The sequence below is a fragment of the Amblyomma americanum genome, chromosome 1, assembly GCF_052857255.1.
Source record: "Amblyomma americanum isolate KBUSLIRL-KWMA chromosome 1, ASM5285725v1, whole genome shotgun sequence".
Lineage (NCBI taxonomy): Eukaryota > Metazoa > Arthropoda > Arachnida > Ixodida > Ixodidae > Amblyomma > Amblyomma americanum.
The window spans coordinates 329,334,777-329,343,741 of record NC_135497.1 but is presented as its reverse complement, the minus strand read 5'-3'; the positions used below and the strand labels follow the sequence as shown (position 1 = coordinate 329,343,741).

Below are 8,965 nucleotides of genomic sequence, written 5' to 3'. Positions count from 1 at the left end.
GATTGCCATTCTTAAGATACTCAACCACACTGCGAATTGAGTACAAGAAATGGATCTTCAAGATGCGAAGTAGACAGATGCTTTTGCAAATAACCAGAGATAATTTTGCATGAATCCTTTTCTGAAATTCATCTGAAGAGCATGTTATTGAATAGCATTTATTTGAAAGCATGTTTGTAGAGTAGCGCAGTGCGGTATGTGTTCTAAAGTCTCGAATATGTAGTGGTTCAAAGGTTGACCTTATGCTAAGCAATATTTTCTTGAGTAGGGTGGATAGAATAATTGTCCAGAATGTGCATGGACTGGGAGAAAAATCTTTTGCTATGTCGATGATTTTCTGGTCTTTTATAAAGGTTGTGATAGTTCGGGACCTGTACATCTTCTCAAGTTGTTTAAGGAGCAAGACCTTTATCTCAGGTTTACCTTGAAGCAAATGTCCCAAGAAAAAGAGCTGTGGTTTCTGGACCTTACCTTGATGTTCAGCACACTTCATGTGTGCTGGCGAGTGTTAAGCTGCTACCTGGCTACATGTCGACCATTCCAAGCTAGTGAAAGATAGCATTGCACTTTCTAGCGCGGGCTCAGAATTGATGAAATTATGCTTTCACAGCATGACGACTAGTTTCCAAGAGCAGATTTTAAGGTTAACGAATGCAGGATTTCCAAACCTTGTTACTGCAAGAGCATATGATAAATTGTTAAAGAAGCTGAGACAGTTTTGCGGTGACCGGCACAATCAGGCTGGGGCCAGCCAGCGAGATGCCAAAAGACCAGTTGTGTTACCGTATGTACATAAATTGTCGCACAATTTGAAAAATGTGGCCAGAAGGTATGATGTAAAAGTGGCTTTCTCGGCCCCTAATACGTTGTCTAAAGCATGTAAAATTTTAAGAATAATTCTGTGAATGTGGCTCGAGAAAAGTACACGTGTAGAGTGAAATGTATATGTACCTTGTAAAATGAATGTGGTATCAAATATTATTATCTTGTAGTCTGATTTACGTAGGTGCAACTGGAAGGTGTATGAATGTAAGACTACAGGAACACAAGAGGGTAGGGGCTTGTCTAGGTGGTTGGGGTAACTCTGCTGTACACTGCACGGGATGTGAAGTCTGCTAACCTATCCTTTTGGCAACACGCATTTTGGCAGTAAATTCAGAGATTAAATGGGAGATTATCGAGGCTAGACACATCTTATGACTCCGTGAAGAATGTGTGTTTTGTCTATCGTGTTAACACACAATGAGTTCGACTACCTCGATCAGGGAAATGTTGAGGGCGATTTTTGACTCATGCTGTCCTGTATGATTATCTGTAACTACATGGTTTATGGTATTGCTTGGGTTTTTATATATTCCCTGTTCACGCCAACAAACTTTAGTCGCGAGTCAGCACCTGTCTTGTCTCCTTTCTCATCCCTGTCTTTCGCGCTGGTGGATTCACCGCAATGGCTCACCTATGCAGAAATCCAAGGCATGACATTTTCCTCTTCACACTCGTGGTTCAGCGCATAATACGGCAAAGGCTTTTCAATTCCAAGGAAAGTTCATGGCTCCATTGAACACTGCCTCCTGCTTACAAGACACAGAGCAGCAATCATTGTAGATTCTACCTGTGACACAAAGAGCAAAGTTTTAGTTTGAGTGGACTAAACTAGGAAAGCAGCACAATATATCTATAGCCAAATAACTGAACTGAAAGAAATAGAGGGTAGTGTAATAGTGAACACACTGATATATTGCAAGTGAGATATATGCATAATATATTGCAATATCCAACACTGCTACCATTGCCTTAGCCAACTACTTCATAAATAACAATAAATGCAGTATCACAAAAATACTGATAACGTACTATTAGTGTTAATAGTAGCAATGCAGGTTCCATGAACAAAAAAGGGCCCAGTGCTGACTGTCGTTCCCACAGCAGCCTTGTGACCAATGGCCGGTGTAAAGGAAAGAGGAGGAATGACTGAAAAGAGAAAGAGCCAGGGGGAAGGAAAATAGGTATAGAAGGGCTTAGGATATCATAGGCAAATAAGGTTGTTTAGACAGTGAGCACAAAATAAACATTACCACACAAGTAAAGACATACAAGACCAAACATATATATCATTGTGCAGAGTGGCAAACTTGATGCCATTTAGCCCAAAATATGTTTTCAATAAAGTGATTATAATTATTAATAGAACAACTGACCGAGTGAAACCATAACAGGGATGAACAAAGAAGTTGTTAATATTCTGGCAGAAATTAAAAGAAGAAAATGGATCTGGCCAGGGCATACAATGCAGAGAATGAATCACCAATGGTATCTTAGGGCAACAGAATGAATTTGATGGATTTTAATGGCACAAGGGCATCTGTGGCCAAAGAGTGCCTTAGCACAAGTTAATTTCGTCTACTCAAGGTGAAATCAGAGACCCATTTCCCAAGCATTTGATTCCAGATAAGCTGAGCACCACGCCAGGAAACAGCTTGTGCATTGTATCGCAACAAAATGAATTTCACCCTAAGGAAAATATAGCAGGAGATAGCTGATTATAAGCTCACTAGATAAGATTAGGTGATCTCTGATAGTGTGGCATGTAGCTGGTGCAAGACACAGATAATTAAACTGGAAAAGGCCATTGTCCTGAGGTGAATGTAAACTAAGCAATGAGGATAATGAAATTTGCTACACAAGAGCTGTTAAGAATCAGCTCAAGTTCCATGCTTCAAGATGATGCAAGTTTGCTCAGTGAAAAAAAAATCATAAGTTCACCCAAGAATTGGTATCTTGGCAGTATCAGGCTGCAGGTGCAGATGAATTAATCCTGCCTCAGAGGAGAGCTACATAGGGCACAAAACATTTTTGGCCAGTCCTACACTGACAGCTGTTAATAAATATTTTAAAACTTTTTCATTGCACAAACAATAATACCGAGTTTGTGTTTGTCATGTGATTATGTTACTGAGGCTCTCCTAAAAATTCTAGCCAGAGCTAAAATACAAGCTGTCTCAACTAAGTTTTTATATCAACAATGAAAACATAAACACATGCAGATTATTCAAGTAGAAGTTTTATTCTTCATGACGTGCCCTACAAATTTTAAATTATACTGAAAAGTAATAGAGTGGAGTGCTTGTGCCAAAAATACTAAACCTCAACAACAAAGAGAACACAAGATAAAGGCAACAACATATTGCCCAAAATTTAAATGTTTGACAGAACAAATATGAAAAGAAAGCCTCTCCACAACTGGAACAAAACAGCGTGATACCGAGCACACATTTGAAAATTGCTTCATCCAAATCCCCAGTCTGGTGCTCCAGCACTCTTCAGCCAGCATGTCATGAAATGTACCATAGTTCTGGTAGCTGTAAAGAGTATACAGCTGATCCGGCATTTTGATATGTGAACAGTAACCCTCAATGACCACCAGGCTGAATACTTTCAAGAGGCTGTTCTAGTAACAAGACTGCAGTGAAACACTTAGCAAGTTATGCTGGCGTAATAATGCAAACCGTTAATCTGAGAGTTCGCTACCACGCAACTCTGTAGTAACTCCTAAAGTGTTGCAATCGAATGAAAAAAAGGACTGCCTATTATATAAACAAAATTCAAAAAGCTGCAATGCAAGGCCACGACAGAAGTGCTGCAATACAGCAATAGCGATACAATGTACACTTTAAGCAACACAATGAAACATGATCTTTTATCCTTAATTATCAGAATTTAAATATTTGTTTTCCTTGCTCTCTTGCAAAATTAAGTTTAGATCGTGAAAGCGCTCAAAAAGACAAGGATACAGAAAGAGATTTCCACACAGTGCGCTTACTTCCAGTGTCTTTTTGAGCACATCCACTATCTAAACATGGTAACCCAACTAGTCTAAACGCTGTCGTTATTCCAAAATTAAGCCTTTCACAAAGTGGGAGCCCCTTTCCCCATACAAGGTGCACCATAACTAATCCAACACTTTTTTCATGATATGTTTTCTCTGAGAATAAACACTGTTTGAAGATTTTGCAATAGTACTTGTCCTTTCGATTCTACGAATGTATCATGCAAGTGTTCAATGAAATGACCATCTGCCTATCTTGATCATTGCTCAAAATCAGGGTATAATGCACCATGAAGGGCAGGCTCTGCTTGATTTTTATGTTTTCCTAATGAAGCATGTACGTGCAACCCTTCTGCTGGCTTGTATGCAGCAGGTTTGTCTAGCTAGGCGAACTGTGGTTTTGCTATAAAGATGAAATGGTACTTTGGAAGTGAATGGTTTTCTAAAATGCATTTAACATACATACCGGGGCTTTAACAGTACCTGGTGTTAGCAACATCAGTGGGGGGACTGCAGGAGTGGCCTAGTGGTCCGAGCATCTGCCTCGCAAGCAGGAGGTGCGGAGTTCGATCCCCAGTGCCACCGGGTAACCAGCGGTGATACAATAAGCATTTCAATGGCCAGTTTAAAACTTGAAATAACCATGCTGCAATATATACAAAAAATGATTTGTGTGCTCTCTCTTACATGACATAGTTAATCATATCATAGTGTAGGTAGTACACAAAATGCATGTGTGGAACATATACATGCACTGTTTTTGTTCACATCTTACCTGCTATGTGCTGTTATGGCATGTTATGTGCTGGGAAAGCAACAGATGGTGAGCAATGTTGTGTTGCAGCCTTTCTTCTGGTGGAATTTGAATCATGTGAGGTGCAGCTGAAAGAAATTGTTTCATAAATAAGTATATTTCATGTAACACAACAAAAAGTGCACAGCCCCATCATGAGTTGTGGTTTAAACTAACAGCAAGCTTTTTACTACTCTATTTAACATATGATGCAAGTCAGTGATGCTGGAGGCACAAAACTAAATACTGTGAGGTAACAAGAGCTAATATGGACAATCATGCCTTTAAGAGATATTGTCAATATATATTTTCCTGAATGAGCAAAACTTATCCTTAGAAGCATTCAGAGGAAGATAATTTTGCTAAATGCCTTTTGCCAGAATAGGCCTTTTATGAACCAGTTGCAAATGAAAAGAATAACTTTAAGACCATGCTATGCATGCTCTAACGCCAAAGTAGTTGCATACAAGCAGTATACTATGCCCCTAGTTTTATGGTGGGCCTGTACTGCACAATTTTCATGCAAGGTAGTGGAAAGTATGTGCCATGAAACAGACCTCTGCTTGCTGAAACTGGCAAATAAGTACTGGGTTTTTAAGGCAGGAAAGAAGTTACATAGTTCCTTCTGCAGGTTTTGAACTTCAGGTTAGTTATTTGAAAAATATCAATCCCTGAACTGCAATGATTGAAGTTTTTAGCAAATAACATTTCCATTGTAACAGTGGAAACGCTCTTTTATTTTAGGAACGACTTTTCAAAAGCCTGCGTTTCATGGTGGCTGTCAAGTAGCCCTGATAAAGAGAAACCAGTCCCGACACACAACCAAGCCCCCGTAGCACATTTTCAACTATACCCTCATGATATAGCTTTAAAGTAAGTGTTAAGCAATACAAATACAAATCCCTTGATTTCCTTCATGATTTATCACTGGTGTATACATACAAAGATAACCGTACAAGGTGTGGAGTGTATGGTACAGAGAGAGTAGGCAGATGGTTTCTTGACACTCAAAAAGTGAACAAGGGAAGGAAAAATCTCAGGGTGCTTGCCGTTTCAACAAGACAACTTGTTTTCGTCTGGGGTCAACATATACAGAGGAAACTTAGAATCAAGTACAGGGTTGTCCACTCTTATTGCGAACACGCGAGCACATGGCTGTGCTCTTTGGGCCACTGTGTCTGACATTGCCACACATCGAAGTGTAACATGACACGAAGCACCACATCCAGGTGCATCTCCTCTTGCGCCATTTTGCAGCGATGAGTGGCTGCGCCGCACACAGTGGACCTCTAAAGAGTGCGGCCATGCGCTCACATGTTTGCACTAAATGTGGCCAGCTCTGTACATTCTGGAATTGGCATAATTATTTGAAAAGGCCTTGCACATGGTCAGAGGTTTCCCAACCCATAATTTCCCCCTCCTTTCCTGCTTTCTTTAATTTATCGTTATACTTTCACCTTACGCCCTGCACCTCCTGACATCACTTCTCGGAACCTTGGCTGCCATACTCCTCCCCCTTCTTTTTGCCTTTTCTCCGAACCTGCCCTCATTTTCTCTTTTTCCTTCAAATTATTTTGCCCCCCCCCCCCCTGGTATTTTATTCTGCCATGCTGCTTAATTCCTTTATCCTAGTTTTTCAGGAAAAGGCAGCCAGCCATACCAAGCCACCTGTTGCGGCTGGACATAAAGCCATTCAAGCCCACTATCCACACTCCATACCCCGAGATTCGTTTCTACTGAATTGGGCTTTTTTGTTTTCACAGTTTTGCAGGTCAACCGGTTAATCTTCTTTAGCAGCTATCATGCCTGGTCAAGGTTCACGCTCCCCATCGTAACGCCCTTCCCATATCGCACCCTCGTCCCACACAACAGGCCTTTCGCCTCGAAGTGAAAACCTTATTTAAACCCCACCAATGATGAACACTTTGCCAGACAAAGACAAGTCCTCTTGTCAAAACGTCGGCAAGCACCCTGAGGCTTTTCCCTTCCTTATTCAGTTTGTGAGATACCAGGGACAGGTGTTCAAGCAGCCATACCACACTAATACCCCTGTCACACGGGCACCGCAAAGGCCTTTGAGAATCATACCCAAAGGCGTAAGGAGTGCAGCTACCCGGTACAAATGTTGCGCCTTTGTCGCTAAGGGCCTTGGAGGCGAAGGCGCTCAACCGAGACCTTCGGAGCCCGAAGACGCGGCATTCGAGAAGCTGTGATCGCAGTACCATCCAAAGTCAAAAAGTGAAAGAAATAAAAAAAATAGATAAGCTAATAATGTTTGAAAACATTTTTTTTCAAATACGAAAGGTGTGTCTGGCTTTGGTTTTTGTACGGGTGTTTATGTTTTATGTTCAAATTTCAAGACAGTGAAAGTGTTGCGGCAACACCGAGCGCCCATGGTGGCCAAGGCAATACACGTACAAAACCTGCTCCTGCTGATGAGAGTAGCAGTTGCAGTACTTTTAAGGAAGCAATCAGAATAAAAAAATTGTCAAAGCTCAACGAATGAACAGAATACACCACTTTAATTTTAGAACACTCACTTCAGCCACCTCGAGTATAGCAGCGGGTGCTAAGCCTGAACGACTTTCACCTTTGGGCTGCACCGTGTAGCTGCATCGCTGCTCCTTTAAGCTTTCGCTCCTTTGGTGAAAAATGGTGCCTTTGCTGGAAAGGCCTTCGAGGAATGCCATGTGACAGGGGTATAAAGCACATTTTTTACTGACACGAAAGACTCAGTGCCTTTAGTTCTGACAACATTCTGAATCATGCTTTGGTGGCTTAGCATATCAAAATACTGGACATGACAAAATCAGCTAATTAGTGAGGGCTATTATTTGCTATAGGTAAAATTATACCATTCTCCTAAAATAATGAAAAGAAACCACCAGCACTGACATCAATGTACAATTTGGCTGTAACATACTGACATGACAATATAGTTACACGTAAATTCCCTTTTCGCACTTCAAAACTGCATGCATTATTTCTAGAAAGTGCGAGAACAGAAGCTCATACATAGTGCCAAAGAAAAGAGTGCATAATAGTACCACTTATGAGGTGTTTATCGGCAACTGCAATGAGCAAGGCTATGTTAATGGCAATCCAGTTATTATGTGTCTTACGAGCGCATGCACTTGGGAGGTGATAGCAGCTGTGGACGCAGCTGTCCATCGCAGTTTTGAGTCTGTCGAGATAACACATGGGGTAAGGTATTCCCTGTTTTGCTGCCGAAGGCAAAACCGTCAGCGAGTGGAGTTGCCTTGCTATTCACTGTCAATATCTACTGCTCAAAGTAAAGGAAACTAGGGCATAAAACATACAGCATTTCATATTATGCTTTGGCCAAATGCAGTGAGAATGAAACAGACTAGAGACTTGTCTTATGACGTTTGCACTCTTTACTTTGCACCAGAGGAAAATAAATTTATGTACAGTTGACCTACTGCTTGCCACAGTCCTAGAAGAAATGAATCCAGGTCTCAGAAATTCTACCGAGAGAATACTGATGCTGCATGTGCATTTCTCTGAACTGTTCTGAAATATGCAGAAGTTACCAATTTTTTTACTACCTGATTACATACTGTAATCTTTGCAATGAATATGAGGTTAACGGACTGGGAAAAAATGTCAGGAATGGTGCCTTTGGTACTGGGCACTTGGACAAACAAATGACCCACTGGGCGTCCCCAGGAGCTCTGCTACCAGGCACCCCTAGCAACAGTAGTCAATTTTCCAGATCCAAAGGAGCCATGCGAATGATTGCCGAAAAGTCAAGTTTAAGGACAGCAGATGCATGAACACAAAACAGTTTTCCAACTTTGTTTCAGTGTGATAAATGGTTTCAAATCTCTAGACTATATCTGGTAGTACACATATTATCAGAACACCATCTCCCGCTCAGAATCATCTCAAAACACATTCGACACGCAGTACCAACATGGACAGTTCGTGCTTAATTGAATCTAAAAGTTTACGCTGATCGACCAATATTACTCTAAATAGAGACAGAAAGCGCATGCACGTTGTACTGAGGTTATCGTGAACATAACATGCGACACGAGACGCAGGGTTACAATACAAACAAAAAACCGCTTTCAAAATTTGAGAACAAAAGGCTCACCTTCTCACAAGTTCGCCAAACCGGAGACGTTGCCGAGTGGCTACCGCCAAAGTCAGTCGCAATGCACAGAAACAATAAAAATGCAGTGCCGCTGACTTTCCTTGAGCAATTCCAGTCGATTGAACTTTCAACTGTTCGCACCGACTACCTCTGCAAGCATGTCTAAAGGTTAGCGACGCAGCCACGCCATTTGCAATTTACGGAGCTACACGGGAAATTCATAGCG

The 8,965-nt window shown here is 41.2% G+C and overlaps 1 long non-coding RNA gene across 1 annotated transcript; it reads right to left on the bottom strand.

Annotated features, from left to right (window-relative positions):
- Positions 1 to 4,440: 4,440 nt before the first annotated feature.
- On the bottom strand, positions 4,441 to 8,756 carry LOC144099301 (uncharacterized). The gene is made up of 3 exons (XR_013307370.1): positions 8,740 to 8,756; positions 4,602 to 4,708; positions 4,441 to 4,472 (listed from the first exon to the last, which is right to left on the bottom strand). It is a non-coding gene; the product is annotated as an uncharacterized LOC144099301 (long non-coding RNA).
- Between the last annotated feature and the right edge of the window lie 209 nt (positions 8,757 to 8,965).